At 40.0% G+C, this 8,305-nt stretch overlaps 1 protein-coding gene across 2 annotated transcripts in view; it reads right to left on the reverse strand.

Moving 5' to 3' along the window:
* trps1 (trichorhinophalangeal syndrome I) overlaps nt 1-5,956 on the reverse strand; it is a 140,605-nt gene extending 134,649 nt beyond the window's left edge. The window contains exon 1 of one of the 2 annotated variants that reach the window (XM_033975580.2): nt 5,609-5,956. The gene's annotated coding sequence lies outside the window, so the exon portion shown is untranslated. Of the gene's footprint in view, nt 1-5,092; nt 5,232-5,608 lie in introns of those variants that run through there. The other variant, XM_055225287.1, reaches the window with a different exon arrangement.
* Between the last annotated feature and the right edge of the window lie 2,349 nt (nt 5,957-8,305).

Here is an 8,305-nt window from a genome sequence, read left to right on the forward strand (position 1 = left end):
TCAAATGTTAAACTAAAGTCAAGTGTTACTGATTCTTAACTAAACAGGCCCATTCATGTGGATTTCATCTGTCAGTTTTCTGTTACAGCTCAGTCTATCCGTTTATTTCAGGGCTATAAAATGAACTGCAGCGACTATATTCCCTGTTTGAGTAACGATAAGTAATGCAATCAAGATCCAATTGTTTGAAATCATTGTGATAAGCCTGGTGAGAGTCCACAGACAGCAGTCCAGTAAAAGCATACATGTGGTTTTTGGAGTAGAGCTCGGATTTAATACATTGAATAAATTGACATTATTTGTGTTAAAATTCACAGATTGTCTTGATATTGTGCTGTAAATTAATATTCAAACCTATATGCATTTGTTTTAATAGAAAAAGTCTGATCGTACAGGGTTTCTGCTGAGAGATTAGATTAGAAAAACTATATTTATTTATTTATTTTTACTTGCAAACTACTTAATGACTATCTCCATCTGTAATCTGGGTGTTTTTTTAGATTAAAATGTAAAGGCAGCGTTCCAGACCAGTGTGGCTAACCTATACTAGAAAAACACACGCATTAGATCTCATATCACATTATTTTGTACTGCATCTGCCACCGTAACTCAATAATAATGATTTAAAAGAAACAAAGAAACAAAGAATGAAATCTCCGTCTAGCTTTGCACAAAAGACAAATGGCATCAACTCCACTTTTGGCTGCTTTCCCTGTTGCACAAAGTTATGGTAAAACTGACTAATATGCTAATATCATCTCCGAAGAATGAAATTGCTTTTAGAAAGTTGTATTAAAACACACACAATCTCTCAAAGACATTACTCACTGCATTATCAAGGTCACAGCTGATGAGGAGAAGCAGATAAGAGCCATCGGACTGCACAGGAAACGCAATTGTAGTTAGGGCTGAGTCAAAACAGGCCAGGCAGTTTCAGTACTGATAAGACAGGAGCATTCAAACATGAGTGAAAATGCTAGTACCATATTAAGTGTCAGTGACAAGCTGGAAACAACACTGTACATGAGAGATATTTGAACAGATTAGACACAAAGACTGCCTATATTTAGCAGGAAACCATTGGGTTACTGTACTCAGCAAAGGCAGTGATTAAAGCTACAAGTAGAAACAAGAAGTACTTTTATGATTTTACGTAGCCTTTTTAATTGACTAATATTAATCCTGCACTACAAGGTATTTTGAAGTAAAGATGATACGCTGATTTTGAGGGCTAAAACTGCGTCTTTTCACATTTACACACACAAAACCGCATGAAAATTAAGTTTAAACTAGGTCAAACTTTGGGTTAAACCTTAATCAGACCAGGACTAAACCAGGACTAAACCAGGACTGTAACAGAAACAAACCAGAAATAAACTGAACTCAGACCGGGAGTGTAAACGCACCTTCACATGTCTGAAAGAGGATTATGTGCAGCCTTTTAGCGTGCACAACTTAACTTCAATTTAACCTTAACTTCTCGACCAGAGCACTACACTCAAATCGTCTATTTCAAGGGTCTAATAAAGCAACCAGCGAGAGAGTTGAAGTCGCTAACATCCCCGAGAAATAAGGCAAAACTAATAACAACAGTTAGTGAGAGCCAGAAGCCCAGTGAGCCTTTCCCCCAAACAAACTAGCCATGACAAATGAATGTTTTTCTTGATCTGAACAGCAGGTTTACTTTAAACTGAAAACCACTGATTGTACTAATAGATGCTATCATCGTACGTTTAGATAATATGAAGTAGGGCTGGACAATTCATTGCAACTGAACAGACATTTTTGCATGTATCAAACTGCTTATAAAACCTCTGCATCTCTATATTTTATGGCAAATCTCGCAAAACACTGCGGATCAGACCTCTACAAACAAGTTCTGAGATGTCACGCTTGTGTTAGTGTAGTGTAGCAATCCATGGGTCAATCTTCTTGCAAATACGAATGCCCCTGGACATGTTTAAAATATGCACCGTGAACTGAATACTGATTGGAACAGATAAATGGTGAATCTAACCACACTCATGGCAGAGAAATTCCTATCAGATTTAGTTTCAGTGTTGAGCAACTTTAATTTTAAGCCACCGGCGCATGTAAATAAACAAGAGCAGCGGATTAAAACGCAGTGCATGAAGTAAAAGTAGTGGTAGTAGTAGACAGCCGTGGGTGAGCCGTGCAGACAGACCACATATAAACTATCTGAGCGAGGCCTTCCTTCTAATGTAATTAAGTGGCATGTAAAAATAAACCAAACACCAAAGTCAAATAAAACAGTCAAATCTGTCGCAATATGGAAAAGCGGGACAGCTGAGTCTAGACACCTGTTATCATCACCGGGGAGAACACAAACGAGTACTTTAGTGTTTTGTCTGGACGTTCAAATGAATCATGACGCTACACTTGATCTGGGTGCACAAAAACACGTTCAGATGTCTTCAGTTGTATTCCTTTGCGTTTACGTTACTCTAACTGTGAAACGTTCAAGTGTAAATGCCAAGTTTGCGGTTAGATTAATTCAAAGATAAGGTTACGTTTTAATTGGGAGAATCATAAGCGTAATGTAATGATGATTGTAGTGACATTATGCGACACTCCCTATGCCATAAAGAGGTATTCCGTGACTACGTTTTTTGTTATGGATTGATATTACATGTGTGAATTAAAACAACAATACCACAATCAGAGGTGACTTTTCCTGATTGTCGACATTCATCAAATACGGCACACTGGACAAACCCAAACGTTATATTTCAGACCACACCACAACGCCGCTGGGTGATGCAAATTCATTTAGACTTATTCAGACAGATTTCGGTTTCGGTAGATTCGAGCACTAACTGTTACTTAAAAAATTGAAAATATTACATGTATTAATATTGGTAAACATTTGTTGGCTGTCAGTGAACAAATAAATTTCTAAAAACCTAAAAAATCATGCAACACAATGCTCCAAATCCTTTAAACATTCAGCATGAAATATTTCACCAGAAACATAGTCACATAAGCTTAAACTTCAACTTTTCCGCACGAAACCCGGCTCTACTTTCAAACAACCCGAGACGAAACCGAAGAGAATCCCACAAAATCACTGCAATTGTCCTTCGTATCTTACAGCGCATCAAAACCATCAATAAAACCAAACGTCCCCACTATCGTCTCACATCGGGGCTTTTCTTACTCTCACTCGCAAAACTTTCTCTCCTCAGTTGTACCGCGGAGCCTCAACATATTGCGGCCATATGAGTTAGCCATGGCTGTCTCCGCGTTCAGACAGGAAAAGACCAACATATTATGGGGAAAAAAGTTTTACAAGCCGATGTTCGCTTTAGGAAGTCCTCAACCGTTTTTGACGTTTAATAGCGTCCGTGAACAAGGCTGTTAGATACAATAATATCCAGTGTCCGCGAAGTGAAAGAACGGCTCGAGTTTGGCCCCATGCACAAAGCACTATTTTATAGGTACATGGTAAAATGATAGAAATGTGTAACTAATGTGTATTTCATGCGTAGTAAAAGGGTATAAGGAGAACTTGATTGGACGTAAAGGGTTTGAAATTTGAGTGACAAGTTAGCGTGGAAAAGGGCTGTGATTTTAATAATAACGAAAACATGAATATCTGTCCATCAGGCACAAAGAGAAAATGTTACAAGAAATTAGAGATTGTTAAATGTAAAAATTAATTCTGCAATTTTTCTCTATGTTGCAAAAAAAAGGAACAAACACTGTCATTCTCCTACAGTGAAGTGATCAGGCCTATTAACTTTACTATTGATAATGCATTTACAGTTTTTTAGATAAGAGTTCAGAGCCGAATGGGAAATCACTTGTGTGTGAAACGAGCACAGCTACCATCACGTTTTAGCATCATCACGGTTAGCTATAAGTTACTTCCAGAACAACAAAAAATGTGTTAACAAATCTCGGACAAAACTCGGACCCCAAACTTGACTCTATAAGATAAGACGGCATTATATCTGTATCTTTAGGCACATTTCTACACTGCTCCAAACTTTAGTGAACTCTACTTTACTTTACAACAGGTTTATAGACCTACAGCATATTTTCGGCAGGAAGAAAAAAACTATTTTGACAACTTGCACTTTGACCAAATCCTTTTAGCTTATGACAAATAATATTTTAGCCATTTTAACAAACTTGGGTCAAAAATAATGTCCTATATAAAGTCTATAGCAATACAATCACGCATGAACTGCTATAACTTTCTGAATTGGTTTATTTAAAACTTTCTCATGAAACTAAGTGAACTTCATCAGTTTTAAAAACAGTCTGGCTGTGCAGTCGTCCCCTGGGCCTGGCAGGCTGGGGGTTATCAGTGAAACAGAAGTCCACTGGGTGCATTTGTGTTTGTCCCAGAGCTGGGGCAGTGTGAAGGAGCATGTAAAAGACTTCCTTGCTGTGTGTGCCTTATTGTGCTGAATCCACATACTCCTCTCTCCCCACAGAGTTGTCATGCCTACCCTGCTCCCTTATCTCAAAAGAACATCACAGTTTCTTGCCACCACAGGAGAGGAGGGGGGACTTTTCAAACTTGAGTGGAAACGCAACTAGGTCTTCCCGGCATCACTCGAGAAAAGTTCAATAACAACCAACCAATGTTCACAAACACCTAACCTCGTGCGTAACTGTCCTCTGGTTTCAAGTAGCTGTAGTTTTAGAGGTTGTTTTACGCTGATTCCTGTCCACCACGCGCTCTGCCCCTAACAATGAAAGAGCTCCTAAAAAAAGCAGCGCCATATCGGACTCAAAACCGCTTTATTAACGCATCCCTTTGAAGTGGACCAGCGCTTCCAAACCTCAAAGTTACGAGACAACTTTCCCGAAACAGCGTGCGTAATTCCACAAAGCGAGAAATCTGAACTTGGGAAGCTAGATAAGAAGTCTGCGTTAAAGTTATCAATGAAAAAACACTGAAAAGTAAAGCAAAGAAGCAAAGTGTTGAGGTAAAACAACTTTACGCAGTGACAACACCGCTCCAAAGTGCTCCGGCTTTTAGCAACTTGTAGCTCTAGCTCACCCGGGATGCCACTTTTCCGAATTGATGGTAAAAACAAGAAAACTTTGTCAAACCTACTTGCACTGACTCCACGTCCCCTCGCTGTGAGCTGCGTTAGACCAGCTCAGTCGGGTTAGCTGTCCCCAGTAGCCCCCCAATTTGTATTTGTGTTGCGTTTGGGTGTCCTAACCTAAATGTAAATTGCCATGTGAATTCAAAGCGGTGCTGCTCTTTTCCCTCCCTCCCTCTCTTGTGTGTGTGTGTGTGTGTCTCTCTCTCTCATTCAGCGGATCCCTCTTTTCCTTAGCGACGGGGCTCGGGCCGTTAGTTACATAAGGACGCAAACCGACTGCTGTCCGTCGTAAAAACCTACCCATCGGACGCGAACAGTGCCATATACTTTGCGTAAACGCGCCCTGGATCACGCACCGTTTCATTTCCCCTGGTTCTCGTGCCTTTTTCCTCGCGCGCCATATGCGTCACCTCCACACCGTTGAACATTGGGATAACACAATGCACCAAGCACGTTCATAACACTGGTATAGAGGAGTGTGCTGCGTAAAAGTGCCCGTGTTTTGTTTCTGTTGCGCTTACCTGTTGATCAGATTGTACATTTGCGTCTTTGCAGCAGGGTAAGATGGTGGATGGCTGGTTCGCTGCTTGATGGCCGGGCTGCCTCGTCTCTTAGTGGGCTTTTTGTTTGTTGATGATGTCGGACGGGGTGACTGTGTCTTGGCCGCTTTTTTCTTTGGTCTGGGAGGGAAGGAGAGATAGGCTAGTTAAGGCTTCAAGCTACACACTAGACAAACAGACACCGGGAACAAAGTGAGGACAGGGAGCTTGGCAGTGCAATATATTCCGATGTACAGATTTGAGTTTGTTTGGAAACGCAGCCCGCAGCAGCTGGTGGTCTGGTATCATATTTGGGTTGGTGTTATCGCAGAGCAGTGACAGGACTTGCTTTGGCATTACGTCAGAGGAGGAAGACACGGCAGCTCTATTAATATCAAGAAGCCATCGGAAGACTCACTCTTAAAGCGACACGTCGGTGAGATAACGCGTGTTTACCCGAGTATTTACACGCGTTTGAGACGGGACAGGATCAAGTGCGCGAAGAATACCACGAGGACGCACGTTTAAAGAGACAGATACGCGCAGATGTGGAGATGTGAGGGATGGGGGAGTTTTTGTTGGGAAGGGATAAGAGAGGACTGTCAAGACTTCAGTACTGGGTCAAGAGTTATAGACAAACTTTAAATCTTTATACAAGTGTAAATATTGACAGTAATGATGAGTAGATATAATGATACAGCTTCAAAGTGAGTCAAACAAATGTAGTCATAAATTAAGACTGTGCGGTGTGTTTTATTTGTGGTTATGGTTGTGTTTGTGAGAGTTTGTGGGATCGGTGGCGGCTGGAGGGGCCAGTGGCGCATTGTGGCAGGCATGTTTTCCATCAGTCCACCCCGGGGCAGTTGTGGCTACATAAGTATTGTACAGTTGCGGAGTGTGGGGAGTGAATGGATGTATAAAACACCAAACAATACATCTTTTATTTGACTTTTTATAGGTTATACTCCTATTTCTAAACGTTCACTGTCCACAATACTTCACATTTAATCAAATAAAGCAGTAAAAGCCTCTGCGTAACTGACCGCGTTGTGTAAAACCTGACAAATGTGATGTAAATTATCGTATATATTGTCTCGCATATCTCGATTCTTTAACCTTTCCACACTCAGAGAGGGTCAGTGTGAACTTGGAAGTCTCTCTGCTTAAGGTAAGAGCTTTGTTACTCTCAAAAGCGACTCTGCTGGTACCACAGCCTCCCACAATGCACCTGACTTTATACAAATAGAATATAACTACACATCAACCCACCTGTTACATAAAAGTTTCATTGATTTCCAAAATAAGAGTATTTAACATTCAGCTTTATTCTTCCTTTAACACTATGTCCATCATGTTTAAGTATGTATTAAGGATGCCGTATAATGTATTTTATTTAATGTCACAGTTGTATTTCAGAGGTTACGATGTGTACTGAAATGATCTCTGTCCTACATTGCACAGTGACTTAAAACTATCCAAACATAACGTTACCAGTTATATGATACTCCTCACTAGAGATACACCGATCCATCTCTACATGACTGTTTACTACCTGTTAATCCTAAACTTCATTTTTGTATTTGTATATTTATATAGTCATCTCCTTTATAAAATCATTGGACTTTTTCAGACTCTCACAAGCAGCACTCAGCCTTTGATTAATACAGTTTTCATGTTTATTACCAAGTTTCAGATCAGGCCTGACTTTAATCACAAAACAATAACTGAGAAAGGGAAGTGTGTATAAACGCATAGATGCAATTTACAGCTCGAGTAATCAGTAGTGTGCGTAATCCCTGTTTGGAGTCAGACCTAAAAACACTAGATTGCTTTTATTGCATTGTTAATCTGAAGACGCTGCTGTTTTAATACACACATTTAAATGCAAACACTGCACATGAACAAACGAGAGCCTCATTGCACCTTACTTTATGTTAGAACAATCATCAGTTCTACACGTTTAATGATCCAGGAAATCTAGTCATGAAACAACATGCTCTTTTTGATATATTTCAACTTTGACACATTTAAACTGTACCTTGATGAGACACGGTCAGTCCAGTAAATGTTTAATAGCCTGGTCTAACCTTCTCCAAATGAAAAAAAAGTGCTTTGTACATCCGCATATACACGAAGGACATGGAAATGTACTAAAAATACTAGGGCTTACCTTCTCTCCATACCTGTTCAGTTGATGAGGCGTTCAAGGGCACTGCGTAAATCTGAGCGTTAGATGAATATTTTTTCAGAGACACGTAAAAAAAATCACCCAGAGTTAAAATATTTGGAGAGGTTGCATAAAAAAAATCGCTGATCACATGTACTAATAGTAAAAAGGTCACATGATCACATTTTTATATAGCGTTTTTCCACCTTCAAGTCACTCAAAGCGATTTACATTAAGGAAACACTCACACATTCATACAAAAGTGTACACAGAAACCGGGGCGAAGTGGGTTAAGCGTCTTGCCCAAGGACACAACGACACCATTCATTCATCTGTGGGAGCTGGAATCGCACCGCCAACCTGTGAGTCAACGGGTCTGCGCGCTCAACCACTGATGTTTATGTCACAAGCAGGATTTTAACTGCCAACCTTTTCTATAGAGCGCTAGTAATATGGTCCAAAACAATATAAGATCCAAAATGTATTGAATGAAAGAAAGATTTCATCTATAA

The sequence above is a fragment of the Periophthalmus magnuspinnatus genome, chromosome 11, assembly GCF_009829125.3.
Source record: "Periophthalmus magnuspinnatus isolate fPerMag1 chromosome 11, fPerMag1.2.pri, whole genome shotgun sequence".
NCBI lineage: Eukaryota > Metazoa > Chordata > Actinopteri > Gobiiformes > Gobiidae > Periophthalmus > Periophthalmus magnuspinnatus.